General features: G+C 43.5%; 1 long non-coding RNA gene across 1 annotated transcript; it reads right to left on the bottom strand.

The window, feature by feature from the left end:
* Nucleotides 1–3,597: 3,597 nt before the first annotated feature.
* Nucleotides 3,598–9,030, bottom strand: LOC136587278 (uncharacterized). Its single transcript, XR_010787457.1, has 3 exons — nucleotides 8,926–9,030; nucleotides 5,489–5,545; nucleotides 3,598–3,656 (listed from the first exon to the last, which is right to left on the bottom strand). It is a non-coding gene; the product is annotated as an uncharacterized lncRNA (long non-coding RNA).
* Nucleotides 9,031–11,799: the final 2,769 nt, after the last annotated feature.

Genomic DNA, 11,799 nt, shown 5'->3' on the forward strand with positions numbered 1-11,799 from the left:
TTCCACCATACAATATGAGATGTTTGCTTGGAATTGGTACCAGAGAGCGTCACAATATAAGGGAGGGAGGCGACGGATATACAGTACACTGACACTGGCCAATAAATGCAACCAAGGAGCTGATGGAGTTGTCACAATTACCATTTCAGTTCTGAAATTGTTAGTCATACTATGTGTGGCCATACTTACAGGACCCTGCCATATTCTAATTAACACCATGCTTCCCAATAGATACTTTAATTTAATGCTGCTTAGAATGGTAGAGTTGGAAGGAACCTCCAGGATCATCGGGTCCAACCCCCTGCTCAATGCAGGATTCACTAAATCATCCCAGACAGATGTCTGTCCAGCCTTTGTTTCAAGACTTCCAGTGAAGGAGAACTCACCACCTCCCATGGTAACCTGTTCCACTCATTGATCACCCTCACTGTCAGAAAGTTTTTTCTAATATTTAATCTGTGTCTCCCCCCTTTCAGTTTCATCCCATTGCTTCTAGTCTTTCCTTGCACAAATGAGAATAGGGCTGATCCCTCTGCACTGTGACAGCCCTTCAGATATTTGTAGACAGCTATTAAGTCTCCTCTCAGCAAGCTAATCATTCTCAGATCCTTTAACCGTTCCTTATAGAACATGGTTTGCAGACTGCTTACTATCCTGGTAGCTCTTCTCTGAATTTGCTCCAGTTTGTTAAATTGGGGTGCCCAGAACTGGACACAGTACTCCAGATGAGGTCTGAGCAAAGAGTTGTAGAGGGGGATAGTTACTTCATGTGATCTAGACTCTATGCTTCTCTTAATACATCCCAGAATTGTTTTTGCTTTTTGCTGCTGCATCACATTATTGACTCATGTTCTGGCTGTGATGTATTAGTATACCCAAGTCATTTTCACATGTGTGCTGCTTAGCCCAATTCCTCCCGTTCTGTATGTGCATCTTTAATTTTTTTGCCGAGATGTAGAACTTTGCATTTCTTCCTATTAAGCCTGGTTTAGACACAATGATTATCGATCAAAAAATGTCTTTTGAGCGACTTTTGAGCGATAATCGTTGTGTGCATTCACAGGGCAAGGTGATCGCTCAAACGTTGAGCGTTCACTTTGCACTCCGCGTGGGGTATGCAGAAGACAAGTGGGGCTGCATGCTAAAAGAGAACGATCGGTGACTGGTTAACAAAAACTGCACGATGTCAGTGCAGTTAGACAACAATTCTCGTTCAAAAGACGGTTTTGAGCAATTTTTGAGCGAGAATCATGTCTAAAACAGCCCTTAAATACCATTCTATTGGTCGCAGCCCTCTGTTCAAGTTTGTCTAGGTCTTTTTGAATCCTCTCTCTCTTCCCTAGTGTTAGCTATCTCTCCTAGCTTTGTGTCATTGGCAAATTTGATCAGTTTCCCATCAATTCCCTCCTCCAGATCATTTATAAAAATGTTGAACTAAACTGGGTACTCCACTTGAGCCATTTTTCCACAGGGGTGTGCAGCCATTTATGACCACTCTTTGAGTACGATCACCCCGCCAGTTGTGAATCCTCCTAAGGCCGCCTGCAGACGAGCGGGTCGGATCCGGCGGCGAGAATTCTCACCGCGGGACCCGACCCGAGCGCCTGCAGGGATGAGAGCGCACTCACCCGCGCCCGGGCAGCCGGCGCATGCGCAGACCGGAGCCGCCGGCTGCGTGAGTGACGTTTCTGTGCGAGGCTCTGCGAGCCCCGCACAAAAATAGGACATGTTGCGGTTTGTTTGCCGCGCGAAATTTCGCGCGGCCAAACCGCGGCCGTCTGCATAGGATTGCGTTTGTTAACGCAATCCTATGCAGGCTTTGAGCGGCGGAAATCCCGCCGCGGGATTTCCGCTCGTCTGCAGGCGGCCTAACAGTTGCCTTTTCAATCCCTTGTCAATTTTTTTCAATAAGGATGGTATGAGATACTTTGTCAAATGCTTTACTAAAGTCAAAACATACTATATCTAATGCACTTCCCTGATCAAGGCAGTTGATGATTCTATCATAGAAGGAAATTAGATTCGTCTGGCATGGATTGTTTCTTACAAACCCATGCTGGCTCTGGTTTATTACTCCATTCTCATCCATACATGCATTCACTGGGGCAGAAATAGTCCAGTAGTAGTGTATAATGCCCTTCACAGATTAGACTAATTAAAACTAAATTTTATTAAGACTTTGAAAACTAGGGCTATATGACAAACACCCAATGAAAGGCGATAATTGGAAACCAGCGTGCCTAAAAGGACAAACACAAAATCAGTGGCATATGAACCCACCTTCTAAATGCAGGTGTATATAAATAATCAAAGCGTAATAAAAAAAGACTCATAATCCCCTCATATAATGCAAGGAGGATGAGGGCAATAAATCTTGCTAGCTTCTTAATGCTTGTGCTCAACAACATTCACAGGAGCCACAAAGAACAGACTTTAGAGTGGGTGCCACCCCCTGATATGAAAAAATAATATATTCTAATGTGATAGTATAGTAGATAGAATAATTCTTAATTCAGACTAAATAGGTCCTACGTGTTTCCCTGGAGGTCTCAGTTCATCAGGGACCCTAATGTCTCTCACAGGTAATAATATCAATCTCTCTAATAGAAAATAACTCAACTATGTATCTTTGATGGGAAAATAGAGAAAAAAGGTCTCACAGTTATAGAGGGAGTAAAGTCATAAATAGCTAAAAGATTACTAGTTCCCCAGAACCTATAGCTGACCACCTGCGCCTGGATCTTATTACCCCCACACTATAGAGATGAGGAGCAATAATAAGTTAACTAGCTATAATTAATTCAATCATTCACCCCTAGCTACAGGGCTACCAGTAGGTAAAGACCTAGCTAAAAACACTGATGGATTAACTAATGACTCCTAGATAAACTCAGTTGATTCTAAATTGGCTAAAAAGATGAGCCATAAAAGATCTTGCTCACCATAACTAGCTAGAATTATCTTGGCGGAAGTTATATTCCTGCCTACAAGGCTATCTCACAATCAAGTACTATAAATAAATCAATAAATAAATTATGAAAATACCAGCAGCCCTGATGGTGGACTGCTGGCATGTGTCTGACTGCATTGTGCAGTCTACCTTTATAGTCACCTGTTAGCACCTCCCAAATGGAGATGTGTGTGTTCGTATCCCATGGGCAATTCTATCACTGTTAGCCACTCATAATGGAAATGTACTCCAGTTGTCATAGTGACGGGGACACTTGCCGCATGCAGTACATCATTATTAGTGATAGTTAAAAGGATCTCTAAACCAAAGAGTCTGTCATATAGCCCTAGATTCAAAAGTCTTAATAAAATATTGTTTTACTTGCATACATGTGGTTTAATAATCCTGCTATAGAAGTCAGGCTCACAGGCCTGATGTTTCCTGGGTCCACCTACTTTCTTAAGGCCCCCTGTCCACGGCCAAGGCGAAAATTGCAGAATACGCGATCGTCATCCACACGGACGATCTGCGCGATTCTTCTGCATCTATTCAAAGATTACGACATTCACATGTGCACTCAATTGAGCGGACAGTAATTGCAATTTCCGGTTGCAGAATCATAAAATCTGTAAAAACAAACAACACTTACATTTGTCATTCTCGATGTCAGGATATAAAGAGGTCGCTGGTCGTGATGGAGACTCCCCTGAAAACAAAGTAATACCTCATGAGACAAGCTGGTTCTGATGTCAAATGAACATCTGTATGATAAATCTGCTATTTGCCTTCTCAGTTGGCATAAAAATCTAAGGGCAATGACCTATCTTCCATTTACTCTTCTTACTTCCTGAATGACTTGGTGAACTGTTTGGATGTTTAAGATTATGTCTTTGTGATGACTAGATAGATGGATGGATGGATATGAGATAGATAGATGATGGATAGATAGATAGATAGATATGAGATAGATAGATAGATAGATATGAGATAGATAGATAGATAGATAGATAGATAGATAGATAGATAGATAGATATGAGATAGATAGATAGATATGAGATAGATAGATAGATAGATAGATAGATATGAGATAGATATGAGATAGATATGAGTTAGATATGAGATAGATATGAGATAGATATGAGATAGATATGAGATAGATAGATAGATAGATAGATAGATAGATAGATAGATAGATAGATAGATAGATAGATAGATAGATAGATAGATAGATATGAGAAATAGATAGATAGATAGATAGAGAGATAGATAGATAATAAATATGAGAGATAGATATGATATTAATACTGGAAAGGTTCATGGTGTTGTTGCAGGTTAGATAGAGAGATCGATATGAGATAGAGAGATCGATATGAGATAGAGAGATCGATATGAGATAGATAGTAAGATAGATAGATATGATATAGATACTGGAAAGCTTCATGTAGTTGTTGCAGATTAGATGGAGGTCCTGACATGCTCTGCAGGCGCAGCTCCCACTGACCTGAGGATAGATTATTAATATCATTTTGGCTGGAAAATCACTTTAAAGTAAAAAATCTAAAGTGGCCACATGTAGCAGCACCAACAATGATGGCTGGCGCACTGCCTTAATTCTGTAGACACACTATGCTATTCGTGTGGCTGCTGCCGCCATTCACTCTTAATGGTCAGCTGCATTATACAAATAGGGCAGCCACGCCATGATGTTTTACCCACTAATGTAATTTACACGATGCTGCTCCATCTGTAGGTGGGATTATATTGGCAGAAGTTGCAGTCAACACATATTGGACAACTTTTACTGTCTAGAATGCACAAATCATTATTATTGGTGCTAACAACAAGATTTACCTAAGGAATCTGCAACAGGAGGGGAAAGGGTGCGCTCTTTCCTCGACTAGAATTACATTGCAAGGACAATCCCTGGATTATCTATAGAACCACTTAAGCACCATCAGTTTCCCTAACTAGTACCCCCCTAATGGATTAGACCTTCAGACAGTTCTATCAAAAATGAAAAACAGCGTAATCTATGGCCTGGATGGTAGGCTACATTATAGCATCCTGAGGATCCGCCTGACTGGCGGTGAAACACGTCAAGAATGTACTACTAGAGCTCTATATAATTTATAAGTTTGATCAATCAGAATTGTATTTCCTCCATCTCTATTAAAACTATATATCGATCAGATCTAGCGTGTTGATGTTATGGTTACTCCTTTACAAACCGAGTCAGTAAGCGATATTAATCAGTGCGCATAACTGAGACAAAGTGTCTAGTTAATATCTGTACAGGGTCTGATTGGTGCTGGCATCTAGGGGGAGATTTTCTCTCCTTCACTGTGTTTTGTGTCTGAGTGTGTTCAGTTGTGTCTGTTCTTGTCCGCTATGGGGAACTGCATCCAGTACTCTAGTGTAATACCCCCACTCCATCCCCCACCCCACCATAGCCTGTTACAGGCAAGTCCTGTGTGCGTCTTTTTAGTAAATTATATTAAATATATATCAAACTGGCATCAAAGTGGGCAGACACTCACTTTTCGACGGTGTTGATCTGGTAGGCACTCTGGTCGCTGATGTTGAGGACATTGTTGCTGTCATAGAGAAATATGTGAGAGGAGAGCGCCAAGGAATAAAAATTAAACAGTAATCAAATGTGGTGGAGTAAGGCAATCATTACTCACCGGGTGCTCAGGTGAGACCAAGCTGGAAACATGAGTCTCACCGGCACCGAAATCCTAGAAAGCGTGTATGGATATGAAGCTGTATCCCTTATCCGTAGAGAGCCGCACAGCAATTATTACGAGCAGCACCCAAAATTGTTGGGGCTCGTTATATAATCATTAACAGAAATAAAGAAAAAACAATGCTTGCGCTCACGGGAAAAGCAGAAAAATAATCAATTGATTATATCTTAATTAATTTATTTAACATATATAATACATACGATCTACTGAGCTACGCGTTTCTGCGACCATTCTGTCGCCTTTTTCAAGCTCAAGTAACACATTATAACACAATCCATTTCTACATACATTTAAAAGGCTGGCTTACCAGTTAGTATGCAGTTAGCGGTGCATGCCGTTCTCTCAATGAATTTGGGCGGGGATACCGCTACCTGGGGAGATCAGGTTGACGTAATCACGTCACTCTTTGACTCGCTTCTTGCGTGTCAAAATTTTTTTCTTCACAATGAACTTTATTTACACATGTCTAAGGTTCCGACAGTGGTTACTATTCTCGATCTATCTACCAAGGGAATCAAACCCGATTTAGTAGTTTACATCTATTATATCTACCTATAATTCATATACTACCACAATTTGGATAAAATATATTAAATATAAAAATATATAATATTTAATATGCTTCTTTATATGAATAATATATATTCTAATACACTATGTAATAAACTAATACACTGGCATAATCTTCCGTAAAAACACATTATATCCCGACAATTCATTCTAACTTTATAATATAATAAATATCATGGAATTACTAATCAATAAATGCAAAAATAATTTTATATTTTTTCCAGCATTTCATTAAGCCCTGCGGGAACAAGGGTATTAGGCCTATAAATCCAGAACATTTCCTTTTTTTCTCAATGCTGAGATGGATCTGGAATCTATGTTTTCCAGTGGAGTCACTGACATTTTGGACGCATCTCCATTATGGATGCCAAAAAAGTGTCTGGATAAACTGTGGTTCCGAAAATTTTTTTGAATGTTCTGGCGATGGCTACCAATCCTACTTTTTAATTTGTTTATTGTTCTTCCTACATATCTTAATTTGCATGGGCATTCGATAAGGTAAATTAGACGCACTTTAAAAAGATTGACAAAAAATCCTATCTTGACTACCGCAGCTGTCATGCGACTAGTTGGAAGAATAATATACCATACAGCCAATTGAAAAGAGTGAGACGTAATTGTTACCATGACGAAGATTTTAATAATCAAGCACAAATTATCAAAGAGCGGTTTAAAGAAAAAAGAAACCCCTTTAAAAATAATAGAAGACGCACATAAAAAATTAATTGTCCCACAAAATCAGGAAATAAAAAATACAGAGAAAAATTTTTTTAAAAAACAAGATAAGATAAATCCAATATTTATAACGAGATTTAAAGTCATTTACCTTATCGAATGCCCATGCAAATTAAGATATGTAGGAAGAACAATAAACAAATTAAAAAGTAGGATTGGTAACCATCGCCAGAACATTCAAAAAAATTTTCGGAACCACAGTTTATCCAGACACTTTTTTGACATCCATAATGGAGATGCGTCCAAAATGTCAGTGACTCCACTGGAAAACATAGATTCCAGATCCATCTCAGCATTGAGAAAAAAAGGAAATGTTCTGGATTTATAGGCTTAATACCCTTGTTCCCACAGGGCTTAATGAAATGCTGGAAAAAATATAAAATTATTTTTGCATTTATTGATTAGTAATTCCATGATATTTATTATATTATATTATAAAGTTAGAATGAATTGTCGGGATATAATGTGTTTTTACGGAAGATTATGCCAGTGTATTAGTTTATTACATAGTGTATTAGAATATATATTATTCATATAAAGAAGCATATTAAATATTATATATTTTTATATTTAATATATTTTATCCAAATTGTGGTAGTATATGAATTATAGGTAGATATAATAGATGTAAACTACTAAATCGGGTTTGATTCCCTTGGTAGATAGATCGAGAATAGTAACCACTGTCGGAACCTTAGACATGTGTAAATAAAGTTCATTGTGAAGAAAAAAATTTTGACACGCAAGAAGCGAGTCAAAGAGTGACGTGATTACGTCAACCTGATCTCCCCAGGTAGCCGTATCCCCGCCCAAATTCATTGAGAGAACTGCATGCACCGCTAACTGCATACTAACTGGTAAGCCAGCCTTTTAAATGTATGTAGAAATGGATTGTGTTATAATGTGTTACTTGAGCTTGAAAAAGGCGACAGAATGGTCGCAGAAACGCGTAGCTCAGTAGATCGTATGTATTATATATGTTAAATAAATTGATTAAGATATAATCAATTGATTATTTTTCTGCTTTTCCCGTGAGCGCAAGCATTGTTTTTTCTTTATTTCTGTTAATGATTGTTGCTGTCATGTTCTGGGTGTCACTCACTGTGGGGCACTCTGACTGTTGCAGTCATTATGGGGTGTCTGGGTGTCACTCACTGTGGGGGCACTCTGACTGTTGCAGTCATTATGGGGTGTCTGGGTGTCACTCACTGTGGGGGCACTCTGACTGTTGCAGTCATTATGGGGTGTCTGGGTGTCACTCATTATGGGCGCACTGACTGTTGCAGTCATTATGGGGGTGTCTGGGTGTCACTCACTGTGGGGGCACTCTGTTGCTGTCATTATGGGGTGTCTGGGTGTCACTCACTGTGGGGGCACTCTGACTGTTGCTATCATTATGGGGGTGTCTGGGTGTCACTCACTGTGGGGGCACTCTGACTGTTGCTGTCATTATGGGGGTGTCTGGGTGTCACACTGTGGGGGCACTCTGACTGTTGCTGTCATTATGGGGTGTCTGGGTGTCACTCACTGTGGGGGCACTCTGACTGTTGCTGTCATTATAGGGGTGTCTGGGTGTCACTCACTGTGGGGCACTCTGACTGTTGCTGTCATTATGGGGGTGTCTGGGTGTCCCACTGTGGGGGCACTCTGACTGTTGCAGTCATTATTGGGGTGTCTGGGTGTCACTCACTGTGGGGGCACTCTGACTGTTGCAGTCATTATGGGGTGTCTGGGTGTCACTCACTGTGGGGGCACTCTGACTGTTGCTGTCATTATGGGGTGTCTGGGTGTCACTCATTGTGGGGGCACTCTTACTGTTGCTATCATTATGGGGTGGTGTCCAGGTATCACTCATTGTGGGGGCACTCTTACTGTTGCTAAAAGGGAGATATCCTCCAGGCTGGCAGGTAAGGCAGACCCACCTGCAGCAGGAACTTCCAGGCAACGTCTCAGCCACTCCTCGCCCCCTGCAGCCTCAGCAAGTCCTCCATCACACAGCTGGCAACCTTGAATGCTGTGAGGAAAACTGTGACAGGATTCTGCAGCTTGACTTAGTGATATCTCCACTCTTGTTTCCCGCTCAAACCTCCACCAATCACAGCCTGTTGCTAGGCCTTTGCCTCACAGAGACGTTCTCTCCTGATTGGTCACTGCCGTTATCTTCTTGGCCAATCATTCTCTGTTGCCAGGCCTCCCAGCTTCCATAGCAGACTCCTCATATTATAGCTGACCCTAGAGTGATTTAATAAAAACAGGTTAGACCCCCCCCCCCAATAACATCAAATATAATATATTAAATCCAATACAAACCATTTCCATCTACCTTTTATTAAAGTTATAAACCCTTTCCGCCCCCAGATTCCATGAGGCCTCAGTCCCCTAGCGTACTTCTGCCGTACATTATGGGGGTGTCTGGGTATCACTCACTGTGGGGGCACTCTGACTGTTGCTGTCATTATGGGGGTGTCTGGGTGTCACTCATTGTGGGGGCACTCTGACTGTTGCTGTCATTATGGGGGTGTCTGAGTGTCACTCACTGTGGGGGCATTCTGTTGCTGTCATTATGGGGGTGTCTTAGTGTCACTCACTGTGGGGGCACTCTGACTGTTGCTGTCATTATGGGGGTGTCTGGGTGTCACACTGTGGGGGCACTCTGACTGTTGCTGTCATTATGGGGGTGTCTGGGTATCACTCACTGTGGGGGCACTCTGACTGTTGCTGTCATTATGGGGGTGTCTGGGTGTCACTCATTGTGGGGGCACTCTGACTGTTGCTGTCAATTTGGGGGTGTCTGAGTGTCACTCACTGTGGGGGCATTCTGTTGCTGTCATTATGGGGGTGTCTTAGTGTCACTCACTGTGGGGGCACTCTGACTGTTGCTGTCATTATGGGGGTGTCTGGGTGTCACACTGTGGGGGCACTCTGACTGTTGCTGTCATTATGGGGGTGTCTGGGTATCACTCACTGTGGGGGCACTCTGACTTGCTGTCATTATGGGGGTTTCTGGGTATCACTCACTGTGGGGGCACTCTGACTTGCTGTCATTATGGGGTGTCTGGGTGTCACTGTGGGGGCACTCTGACTGTTGCTGTCATTATGGGGTGTCTGGGTGTCATACACTGTGGGGCACTCTGACTGTTGCAGTCATTATGGGGTGTCTGGGTGTCACTCACTGTGGGGCACTCTGACTGTTGCTGTCATTATGGGGGTGTCTGGGTGTCACACTGTGGGGCACTCTGACTGTTGCTGTCATTATGGGGGTGTCTGGGTGTGTCACTCACTGTGGGGGCACTCTGACTGTTGCAGTCATTATGGGGTGTCTGGGTGTCACTCACTGTGGGGCACTCTGACTTCAGTCATTATGGGGTGTCTGGGTGTCACTCACTGTGGGGGCACTCTGACTGTTGCTATCATTATGGGGGTGTCTGGGTGTCACTCACTGTGGGGGCACTCTGACTGTTGCTGTCATTGTGGGGGTGTCTGGGTGTCACTCACTGTGGGGGCACTCTGACTGTTGCTGTCATTATGGGGGTGTCTGGGTGTCACACACTGTGGGGGCACTCTGACTGTTGCTGTCATTATGGGGGTGTCTGGGTGTCACTCACTGTGGGGGCACTCTGACTGTTGCAGTCATTATGGAGGTGTCTGGGTATCACTCACTGTGGGGGCACTCTGACTGTTGCAGTCATTATGGGGTGTCTGGGTGTCACTCACTGTGGGGGCACTCTGACTGTTGCTGTCATTATGGGGGTGTCTGGGTGTCACTCATTGTGGGGGCACTCTGACTGTTGCAGTGATTATGGGGGTGTCTGGGTGTCACTCAATGTGGGGGCACTCTGACTGTTGCTGTCATTATGGGGTGTCTGGGTGTCACTCACTGTGGGGGCACTCTGACTGCAGTCATTATGGGGGTGTCTGGGTGTCACTCACTGTGGGGCACCCTGACTGTTGCTGTCATTATGGGGGTGTCTGGGTGCCACACTGTGGGGCACTCTGACTGTTGCTGTCATTATGGGGGTGTCTGGGTGTCACACTGTGGGGCACTCTGACTGTTGCTGTCATTATGGGGGTGTCCGGGTGTGTCACTCACTGTGGGGGCACTCTGTTGCTTTCATTATGGGGGTGTCAGGGTGTCACACACTGTGGGGGCACTCTGACTGTTGCAGTCATTATGGGGGTGTCTGGGTGTCACTCACTGTGGGGGCACTCTGACTGTTGCAGTCATTATGGGGTGTCTGGGTGTCACACTGTGGGGGCACTCTGACTGTTGCAGTCATTATGGGGTGTCCAGGTGTCACTCATTGTGGGGCACTCTGACTGTTGCAGTCATTATGGGGTGTCTGGGTGTCACTCACTGTGGGGGCACTCTGACTGTTGCAGTCATTATGGGGTGTCTGGGTGTCACTCACTGTGGGGGCACTCTGACTGCAGTCATTATGGGGGTGTCTGGGTGTCACTCACTGTGGGGGCACTCTGACTGCAGTCATTATGGGGTGTCTGGGTGTCACTCACTGTGGGGGCACTCTGACTGCAGTCATTATGGGGTGTCTGGGTGTCACTCACTGTGGGGGCACTCTGACTGCAGTCATTATGGGGGTGTCTGGGTGTCACTCACTGTGGGGGCACTCTGACTGCAGTCATTATGGGGTGTCTGGGTGTCACTCACTGTGGGGGCAGGGCTTCTTTATAACACTGTGAGCTCACACCGGCCTTGTTAACCATCAATGGGACCGCTGGTGCAGCTATCCATGACACTGCTGGGGACTCATCCTGCACAGTTAACCCTCTATTTAACT

Source organism: Eleutherodactylus coqui, chromosome 13 (assembly GCF_035609145.1).
Source record: "Eleutherodactylus coqui strain aEleCoq1 chromosome 13, aEleCoq1.hap1, whole genome shotgun sequence".
Taxonomy (NCBI): domain Eukaryota; kingdom Metazoa; phylum Chordata; class Amphibia; order Anura; family Eleutherodactylidae; genus Eleutherodactylus; species Eleutherodactylus coqui.